The 24109-nt window shown below is 46.1% G+C and overlaps 1 long non-coding RNA gene across 17 annotated transcripts in view; it reads left to right on the top strand.

Moving 5' to 3' along the window:
• Positions 1-24109, top strand: part of LOC142065342 (uncharacterized) — a 192285-nt gene that overhangs the window by 88755 nt on the left and 79421 nt on the right. For 11 of the 17 annotated variants that reach the window (XR_012663363.1, XR_012663375.1, XR_012663373.1 and 8 more), the window contains exons 3-7: positions 1494-1647; positions 2106-4079; positions 9650-10511; positions 11010-11143; positions 17275-17436. This is a non-coding gene — a long non-coding RNA (uncharacterized LOC142065342). Of the gene's footprint in view, positions 1-1493; positions 1648-2105; positions 4080-5947; positions 6122-9649; positions 10512-11009; positions 11144-17274; positions 17437-24109 lie in introns of all 17 variants that reach the window. The other 6 variants (XR_012663361.1, XR_012663360.1, XR_012663371.1 and 3 more) reach the window with 6 other exon arrangements.

Below are 24109 nucleotides of genomic sequence, written 5' to 3'. Positions count from 1 at the left end.
TATACTCCGTGGGTTTTGCTTCTCCAATAAGAGGTTTGCACAAAAAATCAACTCCTGTTCAGGCTCCTGTGGCAGACCCGTGTTCCCTGCAGCCAAGCAAGACGTGCGTAAGGGATAGGTGAGTTGTGTCCCTGCACGGCAGCGCACGCGGAGCACGTGCGTGTCTGCAGCCTGGGTCTGTGCGTGAAGGTGTTCAGGAGGGCGCAGCCTGACTTTGCGCAGTTGCACACACGTGTCCTTGTTGGACCGTCCGCACAGACCACAGAACCCCTGCCCCAAACCACCTGGCCAGGGAGAACCCAATATCGATAATCCCGATATCAATCCCAATATCAATCAGAAAATAAAACATAGAGGCTGGCTGCTTTTCCTCTGACATTTTATGTGGCAATCCGTTCAGGTCGCAGCGTGCCCATCGGTTTCGGTCTCTGAGCTCTCAGACTGCAGGCCTGATGATATGCAGGTTGGGTAAAAATGGATTGCTGGGGGTTTGTCTGCAGGATTTCCACATGCTGATACTTTTAATCCTTTGCATCAGCCAACAGAATTAAAAAAAAGGCTGAAGAAAAACAATTTACATGAGCAAATACTAGAACTCTATCCTATTATTTTAAAATGTCTCTGGGGAATACAGTGTTTTCTGTAAAAGGCAGGGTGCCTGGCTTCATAAACCCTTCTAAATCACCACCTCGCTACAGCCTCCAGCAGCTGTCCTAGTTCCCCAATTCATTTTTAGCATTTGGGAATGAAAAAGAATACAAAACACACACTTTGAAACCAAAGCTCCCAGTGGATCCCGCACCATGGGGAGGGGGCAGCTCATTCTGACTCTTGAAAGTTGACGTTAGCCAGCCCTGGCAAGGAACAATAGGATCAGAGAACAGGGAGATTTATTAAATCAGCTTGAACTTGTGTTTATGTGCATTTGCTTCTGGTGGAAAAAAGTGGTGACACTATTGGAAGAAAAACTAGCTCTAAAAATAATTAAATTCTATCCACGTCGGAGCTATACAGGGAGAGGGGATTAATGGGGAAAAGGGAAATGGGCATGCGAAATGCCTCCCTTCTGCCAGTGATGTTCTGCATTTCCCTCAGCAGATACTGAGTTTTGTTTGGGGAAATGAGGTTAGCCTCGTCTACAGGTGGAAGCATAATGATGAGCAAGTGTCAGGAGGTTGTTTTTCAGTTTAGTATATAATAGACCTCGCTCATGTCTTCATTCTGGGTGGAAGACAGAAGAGGTGCACAAGGTGTGTGTGTGTCACCTCCTTTTCAGCAACCTTTAAAAATTAAGCCTTTAAAAACAATACATTGTGTCCACATAGCAATATGAAGTCATTTGGAAAGTGTAGGATCAATAACAAGGTTTAGCTATAGCGTTTGCCTCTAACGCTGCTTCTCTGCTGCTGCTTGTAGGAGTTCGCCTTTTCTTGTGGGGAATTGCCATTTTGTTACTCCTTGTAATTATGCTTTTACCCGTGTATTTTTTGTAGGTGTCACCCACCTGCCTACCTGCTGTCTCAGCAAGCCTTCAACTGCAACAGTTGCTGATGTTGTTGGTTCCCTTTAGTCTAATGCAAAAGTTCATCAGATTGAAGACGGAGATGATCTTGTAATGAAGAACATGACTGATCATCTAAGAAATGGGTAAGCTTGGTCTCTTTTCAGTTTTGTATTAAAAAATATGAGTTCAGCCTTCGTGTAAGAGCCAGTCTCGTGTGCAGTCTGTATTCGAGTGTCTGTGCTTCTCCCTGGTTTGCTTATCATTAGCAGTATAATTAGTTTGTTGAGAGGCTTAAATATCCCCTGTGTGATCACTTGTCCGTAGTCCTTATATATGCGCTCTCATATTTAGCTCCAAAAGCACAGCTTTTCACCAAGTCACTGATGTTGGAACAACACATCCTTTCCTAATGGGAAGCTCCAGTTGCTGGCTGCGAGCAATAATTGACTGCAGTGGGTCTTTGATGCTCATAAGTATTTAGTCGCTCACGCTGTGCTGCTTGAATCAATAACCTCCTTTGGTCTGTAACCTAATAGAATTGCTTAATGGATAAAATTTTGCTTGTGTTTCATCCACTTAGCGTGTTTCGCTCTTTTGCTAGATTTGCTCCATCAAGATAACTGCTGAAAATGATCACGCGCTTGTCATATGCCTGTGACAATGAACATCGCTGTGTTTTCCCACGCATACTCCAGGGCACGGGTAACTCGCGTCCTTTGGAAAGAACTGGGATGAATATATCCTCTGCATAAAATCAGAGTTGGGTGGAAATCAGCAGCTGCTGCTGAGGTGGAAGCAGGGCAGAGAAGATTGGACGCAGGAAAGGTGCTGGGTGAATCTCCACTCGTGTTATCTGTGCAGGCATGTAACCTGCGCTGCTGTCAGTCACAGGGCTTGAAGAGACAGGGCAGCCTGTCGTCTCTGGGCATGAAACCACGTTATTCTCAGTTAGCAACCAACTGGTGGAACAGAGGGAATGGCCGTGTGCTAGGTACTAAAGGGATAGGGCAGAGGTGATGACGTAGAAAGCTGAATTTGGAGAAAAGGAGTCAAAGAACAGGGTTTAGGCTTTGGCCTAAAGGAGCCAAAGGATTCGATTCTGCTGATGCGGGCATTGGACACCTGGCTGCAAATGTGGATATTTGGGCATGAAGAGGTTAAGCTGTCTGCGCTCTTTTGTTCTGCCCTGCCTCTCCCTTCAGAAGAAGACTTGCCTATAAAGTTATTTTTAGATGCCTTGTGAGCAAGTTTTGTGGGAAGACAAGCATCCAGCAGCCCCCGGAGAGCTGCTAAGCCCACCCCTCTCAGCTTACAGCATGTAATTAGCAGATAATCATGCCAAAATCGCAGACTCCAACAGGCTAATTTTATCACATGTGCTGACATCGGTAAGCTTGTTGAAAGTAAGTTGTGGGTTGTTGGTTAAATGTGTTTCCTCACTTGTTTATGAGCTCGTGTTCCCGCGTTTGCTGTATAAAGGCGAGATCAAATGCAGATCTGGTTGTTTAGCAGCCACTGGTGTTTTGATTAGGTTAGATAACAGGGGATGTTTCCTAGCATTAAAACTGCATTTTATTAAGGCGTGGCCACTGCTAAGAGTATTTCCAATAACGCTATCGTGTTCTGTTGCAGGACTGGTATGGAAGGTGTTTGAGCTTTGAGTCAGCAATACATTCAAGCACGTGCTTTGAGGTGTACTTATTCAGCTAACGTGTAATTATATATTTATAAATGTTTATATATGAAAACTGGTAGGTGCCTGCTGGAATTGAGCTGTAATTTCCCGTGATCTAAATGGGAATTAAGCATGTATTTTTAAGCTATGTTTATACTGAGGAGTTTTGCTAATTTAAAGCCTTAGTAACTCCTGCAGTTTTCTTTAGCAAAGAAAAATATTATGTGTCTGATGGCTGGGCTGAACAGCCTTCAGGACCTGCATACCTCTCTTACTGATGTGATAAAATAAAGATACTTCTTAATAGAAAACACAGCCTAGAGTGATCCATCTGGGTACAATAAATCTGAGGCAGGTAGATACAATAAAAACTCTCACTATTTCCTCCTGATAATAGGAAGATTAAGTTGGCCAAGGTTACAGGGTCAAAAATAGGCTCAGTAACAGGAATCTTTGGGAAAGATGACCTGAAGAATGTAAGAAATGAGTCTGGCATCGTGCTGCCTGATTTCCTGCCCAGGGGCTTGGGAGAGGTACTGGCCTGCAGCAGGCAAAGGTGGCCTGGGCTCTCCCAGAGGTCAGCCAGGGAAGGGGAGCCTTCGAGTGTCCTTGATTCACAGAACTGCCTTTTGTAGGGTGGATTTCCCCACTTGAGGACATTTTAAGCTGTTGTGGACAACTGAAGGTTTGGGAACAATTCTGTGTTGGCCAGAGGAAAGGCTGGGGGGACCTATGAGGTCTCTTCCATTTACGTGTCTCTCTGGTTTTGCATCAGGACTCCTAATGAATAGCATCATCCACCAAAATGCTTCTCAGTTCCTGCCAGAGCCTCTTCCCTGCGACATTTTGGATCTGGTGTTGTAGAAGCAGATGTCAGGCATGGGAATCATCTTACCTCAGGTGAGCATTTAGTGTTTTATAGGAGAGAATAGACCTTTGTAACCTGTTTTCATTTTCTGAACGCTTACTGTGACAAAAAGTGTCTGTAGCTGAATTGGACAGACCTCGAGGATCTGCTGCAATATTTGTTCAAATCCATATGGCTCTTGGCTGTAAGGTCTTGCATATAGTCTCACCTGTGAGTTTGGATCTTTGTGGAAGTATCTTGTGCTTTTGGGCTAAATCAGAAAAGCAGTGGGGGAAGTAATAGTTCAAGCTGAAGCAATAAAACCGCGGAGTGACCCTTTGCTGATAGGCCAGCAAATAAATATTTGTCTAGGTGATAAACTTGGTTCCTTTTTTCCCTGATCATAATGGAGGCTGCATGCATAGAGGAAATATCCCTTGTGAAAGCGAGCCAAAATCACTGGGCTCCAGGCATATTCGAGTACTCTGTCTGCCTGTCATATGGCAAATTAATTCAATGGCAGAATATGGCACCATTGCCTCAAGCGGGCAAGTGCCATTCTGCAGGAAGCATAGTTCATCCTAATAGCTGGCTCGTGAGCAGTGTATCAGAGCAGCAATGAAGTAACATATCGCATGCAGGAGATGTGGCAGTAGCTCCAGCAATGAGATTGCAAGTCTAGTTCCATCACAAGTCCTTGTTTTCCCACCCATCCATCTAAAGTTCACACAGAAGCAGTCATTAGCTACTCCAGTCGTTCAGGTTCAGGCAGTCCGAATTCGTGGGCCTCGTCTACGTCTCCTTCAGCACCCATTGGTCTAAAAGCTGTTTGTGGCTCTTTAGAGAGAGAAAGTCCTGTTAGTGGAAGCATCGCTGTCCCTTATTTTGGGCAGACACCGATCGGATGTGGGGCAGGTACCGGGGAGGATGTCTGGCATGGCATAGCTTTGGGGTGTGAAGTCACTTGATACTTGTTTGAACATCTAGATTATTTTTGGCAGTTGCTTGTCAAAAACTTGATTTGCTCTGTGGGAGAGGAAGGAGGGAGGTGGGAGGAGGAAAATCCCCCAACACTCTCATGGGATGTGTTTGGGTTAATTTCCAGAGCCATTTGGGATGCGTTCAGGTTCATTTCCGCTGCTGTCACAGTAAGGACGGCTGTTTCGGTTGTGATCCAGCTCCCGGGGGAACTGCAGCTTCCTTCGGCCGTGACCCTGTGCCGTCACAGCCGCATCACGTGCCCGGCGCTCTGCAAGACGCTGAGCGCGGGTGCCGTGGTGGTCTAGACTCCAGGACGCGCTCAGGGGCAGAACCTGCTTGGCTCGTGGGGTGCAATGAAGCCTTCACTGCCATCCTCGGAAGCTGAACTCTTCCAGTGAAACATTTCACTAGAGAAAATGGTGAATTCTGATATAAACAGGATTCATTGGAATGTTTCCTATCGGATCTATTTATTACCCAGCCCTCTCAAGAATCACCAATTATTAAAAATGAAATACATTCACCCTTTTGACTCTGCTTCCAAGTCAGATCTGAAGACAGACAGAAAAGTTACTGTTGTTAGTTCAGATCTTGCCAAAAACCTCATGAGAACCAGCTACTGAGATTTCTGTGTTCAAGCACTGACAGATGGAAATGGTATCTGGTGCTTTAGTGTTCTTTAATTGAGCACTCAAAGGCATGACAAGGTCCAACGGCTGGAAACTGAACCCAGAAAAATTCAGATTGGAAATAAGGTATAAATTTTTAACAGTGAGAGTAATTAACCTCTGGAACAGTTTACCGGGTATGTGGTAGATTCTCCATGGTTTGATCTCTTCAAATCAAGAATGTCTGTCTTCCTCAGAAATAATCTGTAGCTCAAACAGCAGTGAAGGGGCTTGATACAGACTTTTTTGTGTTTTTTGTTTTTTAATTGCAGTTGCCTGACCTGGATGATGCAGGAGGTCAGCTTACCATATCTGAAGAGATAAGAATCGGTGAATCTGAACCCAAATACGATCCCTTAGTTTCAAGCCCTGCATTTAAACTTAATCTGGACCTAAATTTCCCCCTTCATTCCATCTGCTTGGAGAAATAGAATGGATTTTCTAAGGTAATAATTTGGAGGGTTTAATGCAGTCTTTTCTTCTCAGCCTAGGAAGGTCCATGGGATTTTGCCTGAGACACTGAAGAGCTTGAACGTTCACTTTGGGCTGTACCAAAAGGCTATTTCTCAGCCCAGATCCCAGGTGGTTGTTAGTCCCAGTTTTATGTGGTTATCTAGAGCCGGTCCTGTGGTCAGAGGTGTTGCTGAGCAGTTGCACCTTTGGGAGCCAGGTATTCACTCCCCATTTCCTTGTGGTTCCAGGAACACCTTGCTCCCCTGCTTGTAATTATGGAGATTTTGCTCATCTTTGGAGTTAAATTTCTGTCTGTGCCATGCAGCCCTTATGCTCTCCGGAGTTAATTAGCGATGCGCAAAAGCTGATTCATGAAGTGCATCATTAAGAATGGCGCACAGGTTAGAAAAAAGTAAGGCCAGCAACGTTTCAGGTACCTCCTTTTTGCTGAGGTTACACATGCTATTTCCCCAGTTTCACTTTTTAATGGCACATTGTAACGACCGGTGTCTCAGCCACAGGGATTGGATGCTGTTGCCAAGAAAAACTGGCAAGACAGAAGGTGGAAGAGGTCCATTAATTGGCTCCAAGTACCAATTTCTCTAGAGGGGCTTTTCTTAACAGAGAAAAACTGTTCGGCACTGCAGGGGCAAAGCATACCTGTAGAGCAAATGGCTTCTCTGAGTCTGAAGACATCTACAGACCGTGGTAATAATGCAGCAGAAATGTCAGAGCTTGATTTTAAGGGACACCTGAGAATGCAAAGGAATTGCTCTTTATTAAAAAGCCCAGACCAGAGTGTCTCTTGGTGCATATCGAATACAGATTCCTTCACAAGGATCCTTTGCTGGAGGAGGGAGGAGGGAGGCTGGTGGAGAAGAGGAGGAGGCAGGGAGGGAATTTAACCCTTAAGAGCCTTCCCTTGAAAACCTTGCTTTGCAATGAAGTCGTTGCCACAAGAACATCTCCTCACCCATGAATGAGTTACTTGCTGTGTCTGTAGAGAGCAGCTGGCATACTTTTGTGGAGGAGCTGTTTGTCTGTCTCCCGTTTCACTGTGTTAAAGCAGATGATCCTGTGTGTGCTGGGTTGGAAGGAGAACGTACAGGAAAGATTTTGCATGACCTCTGTAGGCTCAGCTATACAAACCTGAGCGGCCTGATGACTGTTTTGTTGTGTATCATCTGCTTATTGCAGTGCTTAGAAGTACCCTTAGCTTTGGGGGAGCATCTGACAGAAGATTAACATAGCATTTGGGTTTGTTTCACTAGGACTGTGGGTCGTCTTTTTTTTTTTTCTTTATTTAACCATTGTTGAACAAGCCTTTAGGGTTGGTTAAGGCAGTGTCTTCTGTGCTATGAGCAAGCCAGAAGAGACCCTAGAGCAGCGATAGTGGGACAACCTGCCCCACAAAGTTTTTTCCTGACCTCACTAGCTGGGAGCTGGCTGCGACTCCACGTGTGGTGCTGGAGGACACTTACTGAATACAGACATGCACTTCTGTGTTTTGTGTTGGGCCTTTGGACCTTCTGCGTCTCTCCAGGACTGTCTACTGACTCCTGGCATTCGTAAGTGCCTTTATTCTCAGAGGTCTTTGCTGCTTCCCTGTGACCCAACATACTCAATATTGAGACCCCATCGTCATCGTGTACTTTGGTATTTTGGGTAAGGGAAACCTGGCAGAGGTGGTGGTTGGGACGCTTTGGAGCCTTCACTTGCTGCCTGCTGTGAAGTGTTTGCTGCCTGGAGTGATTGTCTTGGGAATGGTTCTGCCGGCTCTATATGCTGTTGTTCTGAAGCCTTGGACTAGCTCTACGGCACTTGTTCTTGGTCCTCTGTTTTTCTGGAGATGGACAAACATAGCACAGCACAATGTGGATGCAATGACTTGTGTGTTATAATCTAGAGCTTGTGCAGACATAGGTCAAAGGTTTGCTGGAAAGAGCTGGAGGCAGCAATGGTGTTTTTTAACTCTAGAAGATTCCTAGCAGTCTTTGGTTGGGCAAAACCCTACCCCAGTGTCCTGCTGGTAGCGATACAGAGGCACCCAGTGGGTGCCACAGCCACCACAAGTGGTCTGTCTGGAAGAGCATCCTGTGATGGCTCATTCCTCCTTCAGTTCTACCTCTGCTTACGGTCCTGTCGCCTCCTCCATGCTGCCGCAGCCCAGGAGAGCTGCGGAAACGCATGGTCTTCAACCCCACCTGGGGCAACTCGCCACTCCTTTTGTGTTTTTAGATAATGTCTGTGCCACAGACAGGGGTGACTCCAGCATGGGAGAGGACTGCTGGGGCTACCTGATCCAGCAACAGCAAACCTGAGCATGCCAGCAGAAGGTTTCGCTTGGGTTGCCTGTTGCAGCGTGTTTGCAGCTTACTGATCTGAGTCTTTGACCTTCTGCACGCAAAAGACAAAACCTTCATTTCCTCTTTTGTCCACAGTATCTTTATTTTTCCTTCAGTCCATGCATGATATCCCATGTCAATTTTGTGGAATTCCTTGCTGCTGACTTACATTCATTGCCTTGTCTTCCGTGGGAAGAATTTCACATGCATTTATTACTTTACGATTTGGCTTTCACTTGCCCTCCAAGCCAGAAGAGCTTTTAACCAGCACAGCCTTCTTTCTTTTCTGTGGGATTGTGGTTCCTCTGTATAGGCAGTAAAATGGGCTTGAACAGTTCCCAATTATCATTCACAGATTCTTGCTCAAATTCTTTCTCCCAATTGTTTTGCTTTGTAATTATTTTCAGCTTTGTTAAGCTGGCATTTTAAATCATCAAGTAGATACATTACTCGTTTGGACTTTATTCTATTTGCACATAACAAATGTAATCAAATCAGTCTCTTGTACCTAAGCTGCTACTATATTTTTACATTCTGTCATCAGTTCCCCTTGATCTGTAAAAATGAGGCCTAATATAGAATTTCTTCTATGTTAGATGCAATTGTTTTTGTGTCTGGATATTTTCAAGTATAATTTTAGGAATTCCGAGCACATTTTTAGTACTTGGAGCACAAGGCTCCAACATATGGCTTTCAAAAATGAAATCCCCATAGAAATGCAGCTCTCTTTCTTGAGTGATATAATTATGTTTACAGTAGATCAGTGCTACATGAAAATGATAGCATTGTTAGGAATATTGTACAGAATTTTGAAGAGTTCAATAAATATTTCTGTTTCTTATGGCGAAAAGGGAGATGGTGCGATCATGCCCTTTAACAATAAAACACCTCTTATATTGAAAGAATATTATATAGCAGCTCTTAATTAGAGATAATAAATACGAGCAAGTTACAGCTATGTGGAAGAAGTTTAGTTCTGTGCCATTATTTTTTAAGGGATAAATAAAGTGGCTCACATAACCACAGATTTTTCTGCCTGACATTAATCCTAGACAAAATAATGGAATTGCTGATAGGGCATGTAATTAGTAAAGAATTAAGGGGATTAATGTAAGTAGTGTCAATCAACACGGGCTTATAGAATATGGTTCTTGCCTAATTAGATTTTTTTTTCAGGAAGATTACAAGTTGTGTTGATAACTGTAAGAGTACTGATGTAATAAACTTCTGGAAAGGCCTGAGGATCCTGCTCTGGTCTCATGGCTGACCCTGCTTGGAGGAGCAGGCTGGACTTGGTGACCTCCCGAGGCCTCTTCCAACCTGAATCACCCTGTGGTCCTGTGAAAGTATTGCCTAGGCTGTGAGCAACTTCGTATACAGGACTGGAATGATAGAAGACCAATTAGTCACCTCTGAAATGGATAAGAAACTGCTGTAGTCTCCAGTTTTAAATGGGAATTTGTCAGTGAGTAGACATGCTTCTAATGGAGTCCTGGAGTTATCACGGCTCTGTCTTTGAGATGAGGTCAAACTCTGAAGAAGGGATAACTGAAATAAAAGACAGATCACCAGTGCAGAATGGTTGAGATCCCATTAGTAACCCGGATGAAAACAAGCAACATGTTTTAGTAGGACCCATGTAGAGCTGGGCCGTATCCTGGGAACCGATGACTCTGAAGATGATGTGTGAAGCTGTGGGGGCCGTCAGCCAAGTGGCAAAGAAGGGAAATGTCATCTTTGGGTGTATAAGACCAGGAGGAAGGTGCTCCTCCTGCAGTTTCCAGTTGTGACTTCGGTAGTTTGAGGAAGGTGTTGATAAACTGGTGATAATTGCGGAAAAAGTTTTAAGAATTGTTAAATGACTGGAAAGCACATCTACCCGCTGGAGACTGAAGGAGACAGTTTGCATGGTCTAACAAAGAGGCAGGTAGCGGGGAGACTTGAACACCCTGGTGGAGAGAAGCAGAAACACAATAAAAAGGCTGAATTCAGTCCAGCAAACAAACATGCAATAACAACCAGTAGAGAGATGCTGAAGGTAGGTGAACTCAGACTAGACATAAAACACATTTTCAGCAGTGAGAGCAATTAAACATGACAGCGCACCAAGAAACACGAAGCATTCTGTTTCGCTGGAAATTTTTACATGTTTTCCTTTTCCTAAAATATCTGCTCTAGTTTTAGAAGGAATCAGTTCTGGGAATTCTTGTGGCTTGGGTTGTCCAGGGGGTCAGAAGTGAAAATCACAGTGGTCCTGTCTGGTTTTGTCATCGATGAATGCAACAGCCCCGGCACTATGCACGCTACCACCTCAGCTGCCTGTGTGTCGTAGTGTAACACAAGAGGTGGTTTTACAAAAATAAGCTGATCTAGAAGTGAATTAGGAGCTTCATTTGTTTCTTAGCAGCTTAGATGAGGATTTCCAGAAGAACCACTGAACCTGGGGACTTAATTTTCTGAAAACCTTGTTATTTTTAAAGCATTCCAGATAGAGATTAATTCACTTAGCTTTGTATTGGTTCTTTTTCCTGCCCAGAGAGAAGCAGCGCATCCACACAGACGAGTGGCTCAACAGGCTCCTCACGCTGCTGCATCTCTGGGGAGCCCCTTTTAGGGGATGTCTCTGGACCATTTGTGCCGCCACTTAACTTGGCTTAGAAACGTACGGAGGTAAATCAACACAAATCCTGCCAGTGTGGACACTTTAAAATCAAGTTACATGTCTCAAAGCACTTCAGGCTTTCTTTATCCTTCTGTGATCTAGCCCGTTGCTGCAGCGTGCTGGGAGCCACAGGGACCCCCGCAGCAAACCCACCAGGGCAGTTAATGTCGGTCTGTGCGATGCAGATATGTCCCCTGTCAGCCCACGCTGTTACTGGGAGGAACTGGCGCTTTTCACTGACTAAGGAGTCACCTGAGCCTAGATGCCGTGTTCAGAAGGTATAGTTGGGAGGGATGAACCCCTCCTGAGATATGATCCCGCAGTTTGCTGAGCCACCGTGTCCCCACTGGTGAGCTGATGACCCAGCGGACTGGCACTCCTTTTCCCTTTCCACCCCATGTGGCTGTTAATTCAAGTTGTCGTTTGGTTCTGAAAGTCCCAGCATGTTTTTAGACTCCTGAATATTTTCAAGAATTCACCTAGACACTTGGAAACAGTAGGGAGAAAGAACAGGAGCATGTGGATGAAAGTAATTAACGGGTCATGGTTATTCCCAGATCCTTCTCTTAAATATAATTAGCTTATTACAATACATCCATGTTACAGAACTTCTATAAACAAGCGTTAACATCTGTCTACTCAGACTCTTTAAAGTCCAGATCTTGGAGAGAAAAAAAGATGGAGAAAAATAGCAATTAGAGTTAAATGGAAAAATGGAGAGTTAATGTGTAGTGAGCAAAACTCCTTCTAGTGGAAAACGTTTTTTATGTTAACTTTTGTAAGAAAACAGTTTTCTGTACTTGTCAGGCTTGACAGTTAAAGTTACTGGTGTTAAAAAACAGAGTACTGAAAAATGTTCCCTTCAGTGTAAAAGATTTATTCAATGAGAGTTTGCTTGAGAAGTTATTTTGGCTAACGGTGCTGGCTTTTGCCTAATGCTTGGAACAAAGGTCCTTGCTGTATTACCAGGATGGGGACAGCCCCAAATTCATGATTTCCCAATTAAGATGACATGACCTATTTTCTCATATTGTTGACCTATTGTTGACCCCTTTTTTAAAAGAATGCCACCCTTCAAATGTCTCCCCCCCTCCACTTCTGGAAAAACACATAAAGCAAGTGCTGATCTTGGTTCTGCCTGGAGTAAAGCTTGGTACGTGCTGGGATGCTCAGAGACAGAATTTGTGAGTTAATCTGCACTGAAAGCTGGCTGAAAAGTGTGTAGAACTGTTTCTACCTATAACATGCTATTTAGCAAGGTAGTTACAGAGTGAAATTTCTCATGTCATATTTGTATGGACAAAGGCGGCTGCCCAGGAGGGGAGCTGGCTTTCCCTTTCCTGCAGTGGAGGTGGTGGTTTGTAAAGGACTTGAGTTACAGCAGGGGCATGGCTGGGTGCTCTGGGGCTCTTTGCTGGCTGAACTGGCTGCCTAGTAACATACTGGGGACGGAAGGGATTTTCACAGCTGCCCCACTAACCTACAGCACAAAGTGGCTTGAACAGACAACCAATTTGCTCCTTACTCATCTCAGAACTCTTAAGGAATTGACCCTGTTTTTTTAAGCCTGATCCAAATTGAGTAGAAGTTGGGAGCAGTTTCCCTCTTAACACCATGGGGTTTGTCTCTTGAAGCATTTGCTGGATTTTCATCTCCTTATGACAGTGATAAAGTAGAATCACTTCACTCTCTGGTTTCCTGTAATTAGGCAGCGGGGCCACATGTGTGCGTTTTGTTCTGGCTGTGGCCCATGTTCTTCTAAAGCAAAGGTTCGCGAATGGCCTCTTGAAATCTGTCTGTCCATCACCCCCTTTTCCACCCTCCTGATTTAGTGCTACTTTTTATAATCTGGACCTCTCAAAATTTCTGAATTCTACCAATCAAAAATCCTTGTAAATACAGAGTTAGTGTAGATTGGCAGAGCTCCACTGGCCTCCACGAAAATCTGGTTGGCACCATTTGGGACTCTAACCTGGTGCTTAGAATAAATCCATCAAGACTTACCCCAGAGAGGCAGAGATTAAAGTCAATAGTGTTAAAGCTCTAGTTTGGAGCTCACCCATGCCAGAAATTATATTTTTCATGAGCTACCGTTAAGCAAGATTTTATCGCATGTCTCTGTCAGAAAAACGTCCTGAGGCCTTCCGTGCTCCTTAAGCAAACATAGGTACAGTTGCTGTATTTAATACACAATTTTGGAATTGCTGCTCCCTCTAGTCCTCCCATTTGTCTCACCCTGTTCAGATTCTGGACAGCCCAGGAACTGAGCATCTTGTTCCAGTTACTGGTTGGCTGGTGGCCAAGCGTCCCAGAGGCACCTCCCTTCCACGGGGTTGTCCTCTCTGCCCCACGTGCAGGTAGAGGATGCTGCCAGACCCTGGATGCTCTCTTATCCAGGTCCTTTGCTCTTTTCCCACCTGTGCTCCAACTCTTGCTGTGTCCTCCAGCTGCCAGGGTGATCGCACAGACGCAGTTACAGATTGCTCTTCGGGAAAGGGTGCAAGCAGAGAAAGATCGTGGAGTGGTCCCTGTAGACATCTGCACATGCAACGTGTGCTTGGTTTAAACGTTTCCCAGTGGTGATTTACCTTCGGTAAATCAAACCCTGTATGACACCGCTGTGACCCCAGTGATGTGGGGGCTGAGGGGAAGCAATATCTGGAAGCTTTTGGAAGTGTAGAGTTTTAGCATGGCTGTTCTCTTCTGTAGTGAAAGGTTTGCAAAGCGGAGTTAGAGCCTCCCACCCTCCTCCAGCTACACCTCTTTGGGGACACGTAATGGTGTTGCTCAGATGGATTCTGGGATCAGCACCAGTGTGGCAGCCGATTAGACCTCAGGAAGAATGTTGATTATGTCTCCCCTCTTCACATCTGTCCAAGAGAGGCTTTGGTAATGTTACAACTAAGTGAGATTTCCCTGACCTGGGAGGTGGATGTGTTTTTCCTGGAGAAAGTTCCGCATTCCTCAAGTTGTGAGTTCTGAGGAGCCACGTTTACCAGTGTGAGGGGCTGGGGAGGGCAGGGAGGTGGCAGGATCCACGTGGATAAGGTCATTAAATTGCTACTTTGGCAGATACTTCTTGAAGAGTGGTGGAAGATTATCAGACGGACAGAGGATTTGAGCAAAAATGTTCACAATGTGGTTCCCAGAATGATTCCTAAATCCAACTTTAGGTCCTGTATTAGAAGAAGCCTCATTTCTACTGGCACTGAAAAACTGCATCTTTGAATTGCAAGTGCTTCTGGTGCAGAGTGCCTGAATGCCCAGAGATGGAGTCAGAGCCTAACTTTGTGCTCCTGTAGTTCAAAACTAGGCACCAGATGATCATTTTCCGCAAACTACTTTGCTCGTGGATGTTTTCACTGGGATGAAGGCTTTGTAGCAAGACTGATTTCAAGTTACCCTCCTACTCCTCCGTGCCAGTTGCCCTTAGGACAAATAAAACAAACCCCAAAATGAACGAACTTCCTTGCCCACACCGAGCTTTCTGTTTAGTTCAGTTTAGGAGTGTGGATTTTGATGGACTGACTGTGCCTGAGCGGGTGCAGAGCCATCTGCCGTGTGTTCGGTTTCCACGTGCTACCTCTTCAGCCAGACTTCAGATGGCCATTCTGGCAGGAGGAGGCCAGGTTCTCAGTTACATGGTAGCAACAAATGGATTTTTAAATGGAAGTAAATTATATTGTTATCTATTTGGAAACAGCACTGCAGTGCCCTGTGTGGAAAGGGAAAAGGTGCACAATGTATTTCTTTATTATTATAAGCCATCTTCTGCTGAAAGTAGAGGTGGCCTTCGAAAGAGTCCAAACTGCAGGGAATTTAGCGCTTTTTTTTTTTTATTTCCCCCCCAGAAGTATGTTTGCTTTTAATGACATTTTCATCTATAAAAGCTAAAAATAACACGACTCATTAAGTTCAAAGCGCTCTGGGACACAGTTTGCACTTTCTGGCTGAAAAGTTGAAATTTCCCCCGGAGAGGATCACATTTTCTGTTGGGTTTAGTGTTTTGTCTGCCTGCCTGCTGCAGTTTTGCGTGGCTGTAGAAAATGCGGGGGAGCTGTGAAGCACCATTCACAAGCCTGGGGCCTTGGAGGAGCTGAAATCTCATTCCTGAATGGAGAGTTGTTGTCTCCTCTGTTTGCCAGGAGGGCAGTGAATGGTGCCATGCAGCTGATACGAGTGTTAACGCCAGTCGTGCCGGCCTGCACCTGGGCTTCTCAAACCTCTGGTTTCATGAGAAGGTGTTTGTACCTGCAGTTTGTATAGCAAAAGTCACCGAGAAACCCCCCTCCTGTTACTTTGCTTTGGGAAGGAAGGGAATGGCGAAAAACACAACCCTATCAAACTTCTGTGGCGCTTCACCGTACAATGCTGCCATTTGGTCCTCAGTACAGGCAAGAGGTGTCATTTCCTCTCTGGATGATCTCATCTAGATTGTTCCTAGAATTATACCTGAAGAGGAAAAGAGATACGGTGCAGCCCAGCATGTTACGGCTTAGTGAATGGTGTTACTTAATAAATGGTGTCAGATGTGCGTGGTGCAGAGAAGTCAGGATGTGAGTGCGAAGCTGGTCTGGACACAGCCCAAGAGTGGCGTGGAGGACAGGATGCTCGAGTGCTGGGCGGGAGGCCGAGCAGAAAACTGGAAACTTGGAGAAAAGATGATTAATGGAGCCTATGGGGTTCCTACTGAGAACAGTCAAGGCTGAGCTGATGGCCTGCAGAAGGGGCCGGCATTGCAGAACACGAGGCTGGAGGGGGCTCCGGTAGGCGCGGAGAGGGGAGGAGGTGAGTTGTTGTGTTCACAGCAGATGGGGAGGTCAATAGCAAGGAAAGCACTGAACCACACTGACCTGCTGCCACCTCCTGTCTCCGGAAGGGCCGAAAGCTTAGAAAAAGCAGTGACATCTGAGAACGGGAAAGCTTGAGCAATGCTGGTAATAAATTCTGCTGTGGCATCACTTGTGTAATGCTTCCAGGCACGGGGAGAGACCCATTGTGCTTCACACTGTACGTGCAGGTAGTGAGAGACATCATCTGTCCTGGAACATTCACAGGGTAAATAAACCTTACATCCTTAAATGCTCTGTAAGTGTGTTGGAGTGGCTGTAGCCAGGTCAGCACGTGTTACACTTGGGATCCAAGCTTAGCTGGTACAAGGCAGCTCTAGTCTGGGAGCTGATGTGTTTTGTGCTGAGGCGTGACTGTGGTGCTGTGCTCAGGCTCGTATGCCTGTAGCAGCACGGATACACTTCTTCCAGATTATCTTCAGTTTAAATCCCCACCTTAGTTTCTGCCCAAAGCTTGGTTGCATACACCTGTGCTCAGGCTGAACCAGATCAGATTCTCTCTCATTTACTGAGCTGCGTTTGGGTTGCACCCATTTTGTAGTTGCTTACTGATTGTTTCAAGACAGTCTCGGATGCCGTTCAGTGCCGGTTACCTGTCTTCTGGGGAGCAGTAAAAGGAGCTGTGGTATTATCCACAGGTGGAATCTTAGCCCTTCCATTCTTACTGCAACAATTGGATGTGTTTTTAGAGTTATAAGATATATTTTAAGTAATTTAAAGTCAAATAATAATCATAGCGGGGTGATTTTTCTCTCCAGTATTTTCTCCATTTTCAGTGGTGAGTTCCTGCCCTGACACGAAGGAGGGTTTTTCTCAGTGCTGCTCCAGAGCAGTGAGTTTTTTTACATGCTGATCTGTTTTAGGCTGCACATAGTGACTAGACAGGGAAAAATATAAAAATCAGCAGCAGGAGTGATTTGTGAGGGGCATCTGCCACATAACAGTTAGCTGCTGATAGCATTGTATGACATCTTTGCCTGCAAAATTAGGCACTTGTTTGCCTCGGGAGCCCCACGGCCCTTTCCTGATTTTCTGAAAGATTGTGTATGGGCTTGGTGTGTTTTTGCAGCTGATCCATCTGAAATCCCATCAGGTTAAAGGAAAAGAAAAGCCACGCTTGTTGGATTATGGTTTCCAGATCCTCCAACTTCTGGAGCGGGCAGGGAGGGGAATGGAGAGAGAATCACGACTTGAGCGATTCATCTTGTTGTAGCTCGGACGACCCCCGTCACAGGCTGACAGCGATTTATGAACAAGGCTTTAATACTTTTCTACTCTGTCTCGTGCAGGAGCAAAGTTAGATCTGCCCCAATGTAAACTGGCATCATTCCATGTGAGCTGATGGTCTGTCAGCCTTTCTGAGGGCAACGCGTTGCCTCCGATCGTCGCTGGGAGAGAGGAGTGACGATGCTGGTCCTCTGTCCTTCCTGTGCTGGGATCTGTATTTTGAGGTATGCAGCAAGATCCGGAGCTGGTCTCGCCACTGACTGCCTGCGAGCAAGAGGCTGACCTGAAGTCAGTGAGGTTCCTCTTGAGTTCACGGTTCAACTGTGGAGAAAAACACAGCGAGCCGTACAAAGCCACACTGTTCCCGGTGACCCGGGGTCCTTCCCCGCCCGCTCTGCCCGGCGTCGAATGACTTCCGCAGCCTTTTGCCAGATGGCGGGAGCTGAGGAAGGAAAACCCCCCTTTCGGATTGCTTGCTTCCCACCTGCACAGGCGCTTTTGCCGCTGCTCAACTCCGCTCAACACTTGCCGTACGTTTGGCCCATAATGCACGTTATCTTGAGCCAACGGGCAGGTGGTAAGCCAGGCACGAGGCCCTAGAAGCTTGGGGGGCGGTGTTGGTACTCGTCAGTGGCATAGAGCAGAGCTGCCAGAGCCCCCGGAAACACCACGTGGATGTTGGGCAACCAGCTTTCTGCTGCCAGGGAAAGGCTTGATTAGGTAAGTCAGGCCTCCTTTACATGTAATTTGCATGTGTGCAGTCATTCAGGAGGATTTTTTTAAAGGGAAAAAAGACTCAAATCTCCTTTTTCACCCCATTCAGAGTGGGTTTTGTTCATTTGTTCAGTTTGGAAGTAGGTGGACAAGAATATGTTCATGGTGCTGTGGGTTGAAGATTAGATGTGAGACTGAAGACTAGAGCTGGGTCTTAATTCTTCATCAACCTCTAAATTCAGGTACCATTAGAGCTTTTTCCAGTTCAGACCATCACAGCTGCTGGTGGGACAGTGGGCTAATTTCACCTTTCAGCCATTTCGAAATCCAAGATTGCTGAAGTTTCCTGCTAAAAAGCAAACAGCCTCTTTACCTCTAATCTCCTCTGTTCCCTGAAGCTGCCCTTGTCGCCATCTTTCATCCAAGTCCAGACAGAGGCTTCCACAAGGTCTCAAGCAGCCTTGTGAACATTTCCCCAGATGAAATTCATTTCCGCTTGCCTCTGCCCTTCTCCAATCCAACTAGGAGCTGAGGTTTTAAAATACCTTGAGCAAAGGCTATTCTTGTGGTTTTGTACAGAATATTTCTTGAGGGCCCGACTTTGGGGGATTTTCAGTCTTGTTTTCCAGATCTTGCAGCTTTAGACAAGTTACCAGAATGTAGATGCTGAACTGAATTAATGAACTTCTTGAGGATTTCCTGTCACTAGTAACATAGTTGGGCATCAAACTTGACGTCTGGGGTTTTTTGTGGGTCAGAAAACCCCTGTCTCAGCTCTAGTCCAGGGCAATGTCCTGCTGAAGCCAGAGGACAGATGTCATTCAGAGGTGAAGTTAAGTCAGTCCTGGGCACATTCAAAAGTCCTAAGCACAGCTAAGCCTGTTGTGACTTTCCTGCCGAAACTTTTCTTTGCTTTGGGAAAAGAAGAAAAAAAAGGGGAGGGGAAATTTCTAATGAAATACCAATTTCTGTGGAGTGTATCTGCTGATTTCTAAAGGCATCCATGCTTTATCGGTAACTCAGAGCCAGAACATCATGGCTGGGCAAAACTATTTACATTTGAAAGCTTTTCAGTTGAAAATGTGTATGTTTGGAATTGAAAATCCGTTTTTTTATGGCTTTTATTTTTATAGGAACACTGGAAAATTTCTGCTTTGGGGAAGGACTGTTCTGACTAGTAAGCTTTTTATTCTCAGCAGCCAAGTACCGTTCTCTCAAACAGACATTTCTACATTTTTTTCCTCGTATCTTTTGCTGCTCAGACCATTTCCCTTGTCTTGCTTAACTCTACTTGAAAAGCAATATGAGAAATGGGGCTTTGTTACAGGCTCTGTCGCCTGTCTTGCTGTTTCAGGCCAGCTAAACAACCATCCTGGATAACACTCTGGACTGACTGCAGCCACAAAAATGCAAGTTTCGCAGTGGAAGCTATTTGAAAGGTTATTTTCAGGCCTGGGATATATACCAGCACTTTATCCACCTGAGCCTAGCCTCAGCTGAATGACAAGGTGCTACGGGCAGGGCAAGCCCAGATGATTTTAATCTAAATGGGCATGATGAATGCAGATGCCAAAAGCTGAGTGGATTTAATTGTTTGACAACTGCAATGATTAACCTTAAATATTTTGTGTTCAGTCCCAGGGTGGAATTTCTGCATAGAAATAAGGCCATCAGCCATGGGCATGTATTTGCTGGCAGCCGTGGCTGTGATGTAGGCAGCCAGTTAGGAAGTTCTGGTTATATGTAAAGCTGTAAGTAATGACAGATGATGAGTTGTTAAATAACTGTGTAACTTGTCAGGTGCGGGAAGGTGCTTCCAGCCTGAAGTGTGGCTTTCCCTGGAGAGCTGCAGTGGGCTGGGGACATGTGCCGCTCCTCAGAAATCAGTGCAGCAGTGATTTTCTGCTGCAAAGTGCTGCTGCATTTGCGCTCTCTGCAGGCTGGGGGTCGTTCCCTGCTGCTCTCGGCTCCTTTCCCATTCGAGTTGCTGCTTACAAGGCCTGTGTTGGCAGAAACTTGGGCTGGCCTGAAAGGAGGGCTGAAGGGGAGATGGCAGAGCCAGACTGCAGACCTGGTGGGGGGGGTATTTGCATCCTGGATCTTGCCTGTTGTGCTTCTTGCACATGAGTTTAGCTTCCAACCTAGATCCACGTCGGAGCAGGGAGTGAAACTGAATTTCCAGGTGACTTCAGTAGCCTCACACAATCTCATCTCCCAGCCTGACCTGGGCAAAGCGGCAGGTTTCTGGTTGCACTGGAAGGTGGGGCTGGATCAGGCCCATCATCCCCTGAATGGCTTTGGAGCGTGAGTACCTGGAGGGCAGGGAGATACTGTCCCTCCTGGCTCCCGTCCATTTCGTCACCAGTTGCCTGTCTGTGGAGAGTGGAGAGCTAGCTGTCTCTGCAGGAGGGCTCGGTTTAGTTAGACTGGTCTGCACGGAAAAGGGCTTGGTCAAAGGAACTTGCCGTGGGGTTTGGTGGGTGACAGTTCCCGGCTCAGTTCTTTACCACCATATTCCAGTTGTATGCACTATATCTGACGTAAGTGTGGAGATGTGGCCTCAAGTTTCTACCAAACGGGCAATTTTAATGCCTTTGACAAAACAGCTCTTGCTCACCTGGCATGCCAAGGTAATTTAGCCGGGATTCTAGCAAAAGCGGTGAGCTTGAGAGAGCTGGCGGCTGCTGAGTGGAGAACAGGCTCTGAGGCTGCGTTAAACTTTTAGGGTCATGTAGGCAGCAGTTGGCACCAAATGTGGCAGGAAAATAGTATGGGATTAACTGATGAGGTGGCATGGCTTTTCCCTTACCTTTGAACGCCTCGTGTTTTGAGCTTAATAGAAGCATTCTAATATGCATTTTATGTGAAAGAAATACGTCACTTGTTTCTGCACCTCACAGCTTAAAGTTCAGTACAGGAAAGGTGTTTCTTCTCTCCACCTCTGGATGTTTAACTGTTTAATAATAATAGCATTAAAAGTTCATAACCTTTTATCTTTCCTAGTAAGACGTTTACCCTTTGCCTGTAACACATTGCTAAATTTGCACGTTACATACTTGAGTGCAACGCTGATGATGTTAGAAAACGCTAGCTTGGCTTGAACCAAATTATGTACTTCTGCACAAGCCTTCAGGTAGTTTCCTCTGTGCTGGAGGTGGCAAACAGTAATATAAATACAGGAGGAAGAGAAGAAAGGACAGATAGAAGACATTGGAAGCAACACAGTGTGTGCAAGTATGTGTGAAAAGCTGTATAGTCAAGCTATAGAGTCCTTCCAGAGCCTGTCCTTTAAGCACTCAGCCAACACCCGAACGCCCGCCAAACAATGCTGGTGCTCAGTGTTCAGCAGACAATGCGGGGAAAGCTTGACAAACGTGATTTGTTAGAGCAGAAACTGCAGAAAATCTGGGCCATGAAAAATATAGGCCTAACACCGATTATTTATGGTGTGCTGGGATTTCCTGAAGGAGTATTTCAGGAGCACTGTGTGAGCTGGCTTGGTTAAAGACCTTCCTGAAGCGGTGTTGATGAGCTCTGCTAAATCCTGAGAAGGATGAAAAAATCTGAAGTCAGTGATGCTGCCTCTGAAGTTGGACTTGTGTCCGCTGGATTTGGGACGGTGTCCCAATCAGGAGCTGGGAACAGAAGGGCTGCCAGTGCAAGGCAGGCTCTGCCCACCAAGCCCCAAGGCTTGGGTAGAAATGGGTTTATTTGAAAGATAAAACATATTTTCTAAATCCTACAAAATGAGTAAACATCCTCCCAAATCTGCGGTGTCCACATTGACTGTGGAAGCCTGGCTGCAGCCATCCTGTGTCAATTTAATCAAATGCCTCTTGTTCATGGCTGGACTCAACCGCCCCCCACCTTTAGGGGAAAATAAGAGGTGTGATGCACTGGATTCTTCCTGCCTGATAATATCAGACAGCCTTTTCACCATCCCTGTGAGAAGCAGCAGTCACTGTCTCTACATGACAGGAGAAAAGTATGTTTTAAAGAGCAATATTAATAATAATAGCAACATTAAAGTGTGGGCAAGGATTACAAAGGTAATTCCGAGATCTTGCCTAGTAATGCAGGCTATTAACAAAAGATAATCACCTTTAAGTCAGTCACCTTTAGCCCTGGAGTAAAGTGGAGGCACAATTATTCAATGCAGTACAAAAGTAATTTAAATAGAGATGGATGAACCATGGGCCCTCTCAGTTCTTGCTTGGGAAACCAGCCAGGGCCAAGTCCTAAAGGGAAGAAAACGCAACAAAAAAAGGGCAGCAATAGGTAAATAATTCCTGGTGTACTTCTTTTTTTTTCTGCTGGAGCTGAAGTCATTCGCTCTTTGGAGTATAAAAAGGGAAAGGGGGGAAAAATAGGAGAAATGCGTTGAAAAGCAGTTTGTCATGTTCCTTTTATAAGTAGCGTTTGGAGGCTCTTGTACTCCAGGCTGCCGTAAGAAGTCTAGATCTATGCTCTGCGTCAGAGCGTGGGTTCTTGCCGTTAGAAACCACGTGGCCGTGTGGCTTCATCGTTTCTGTCACTTCGGGTCCGTGGCTGAGGAGCAGCCTGAAGTACGAGGTGGGATGAGTTTCTTATGCAAAAGGCACTGCATCTACTGGAAGAGGGCTCTGGAGCCAAGGAAACTGTTATCAGCATGAGCAAAAAGGCATGGCCATGGGGTTTATTTACGTGCATAGGAGGCCTTTCTGTGCTGGAAACAGGAGCCTCTTTCTTTACAGCAACTGCTGTGGGATCCCTTGTGTCTGTATCCTGCCTTCTTCCCAGAAAGTGGTCTGTGATTGCTGAGTGCAAGGGCTTGTTAGTTTTTGTAGGGTTGCTTCGGAGTGCTTCCTTGCTGGTTGTGTTGTTTAAAAGGGTCGTCGGAGTCTTACGCTGGGAAGGAGGAGTGTATGGACTCTGGAAGCACGCATGAGGTTGCAAAAGTGACTTTGAAAGCTCTTTCAAGCTGCAAAGACAAGCTGTTGGGGCCTTTGCAAATGCCGGAGGCAGGGCTGTAGCCACATACAAGTCCTCCGGGCAAGCCTGCACTGACTTACCATCTGAAGTTGCATTCAACATGCTCTTAAAATTCCCACTGATCTTAATTCCCACAGAAAGAAGCCACTGGAGCTGAGCATGCAAAGCCCGTCCGTTGTCTGTGCATTGCCTCTGTGAGCGGCGGCAGGGATGACAGCCAGGCAGCAAGGTGAAAAAAGACTGGGTGAGCCGTGCGGCACGTGGCTCAGCCTGACCCTTGCTCTGGAGCAGCTGAGGATGTCCGGGAGAGATTAGCAGGTATGAGAAATTACAAACAGAATAAATTTTTTGGAAACAAAACTGAGACTTGTTGTGAGAGGCATTGTTAGTGGCTGCTAATCCACCGAGTGGAGGGAAGAGAAGCTCCAGTCCAGCCAGTATAGAGAGGAATAAATTCCACGTTTCTGTTTTATGTCCTGCCTGTGCAAGCGAGGGGCCTCGTGCGCTCATTCCTGCACTGTTCCCGTGTGGCTCCGTCTGGACTGCTGCCTGCTTTGGCTTTATAAACAACATGGTAGGAGCTCAGTGCGTGATTATTCTCAGAGATATTATCGCAGCGTTAGCTCCGGTTACTCGTTTTCCATTGCACAGCTCACGTGCAGGCTCCTTACCAAAGGCTCCTGGGCTGGTGGCCTGCCTGGGTCTGGGCTGTGTGATGGGGCAGCCCCAAAATCCTGGTTTGTAGAGTGTTCCTACTGGGTGCAACCCTCCACGTCCCGGAGTGTGGGCTAGTGTGAGAGTAATGTTGCTGCAGGAGTCCTTCAGAAGGGTTTGAAGGACACAGGAGAGCCTGTGAATGTCCACCAAGGGACATCTTGTGTTGCAGTCGCTGAGCACTGCCAGCCAGCTGCCAGGACTGGTGTGGAGCCAGCACAGAAAAGACCTCTTCCTGCAGCGGTGAGCGGGGCATAGGAGGAGGCAGGGAATTGGCATCAGCTTTTGCAACTGGAGACCTCCGAGGGCAGCGCTGTTAGGTTGGGTTTTGTCCATGGCAGTGCCTCTGGGCGAGATGCAGCGTTATCAGAGGCTAGCAAGGGGTAACGCCGCAAGCAGAGGGAGGGAGGGGATCTGTCCCTGCCCACTGCACAGCTCAGTAAATCAGCGCAGAGCTGTGCTGTGGCTGGGATTCCAGCACCGTCTGGAAATTCTCCG

Source organism: Phalacrocorax aristotelis, chromosome 16, assembly GCF_949628215.1.
Source record: "Phalacrocorax aristotelis chromosome 16, bGulAri2.1, whole genome shotgun sequence".
Classification (NCBI taxonomy): domain Eukaryota; kingdom Metazoa; phylum Chordata; class Aves; order Suliformes; family Phalacrocoracidae; genus Phalacrocorax; species Phalacrocorax aristotelis.
This window is presented reverse-complemented; position numbering and strand designations above follow the sequence as displayed.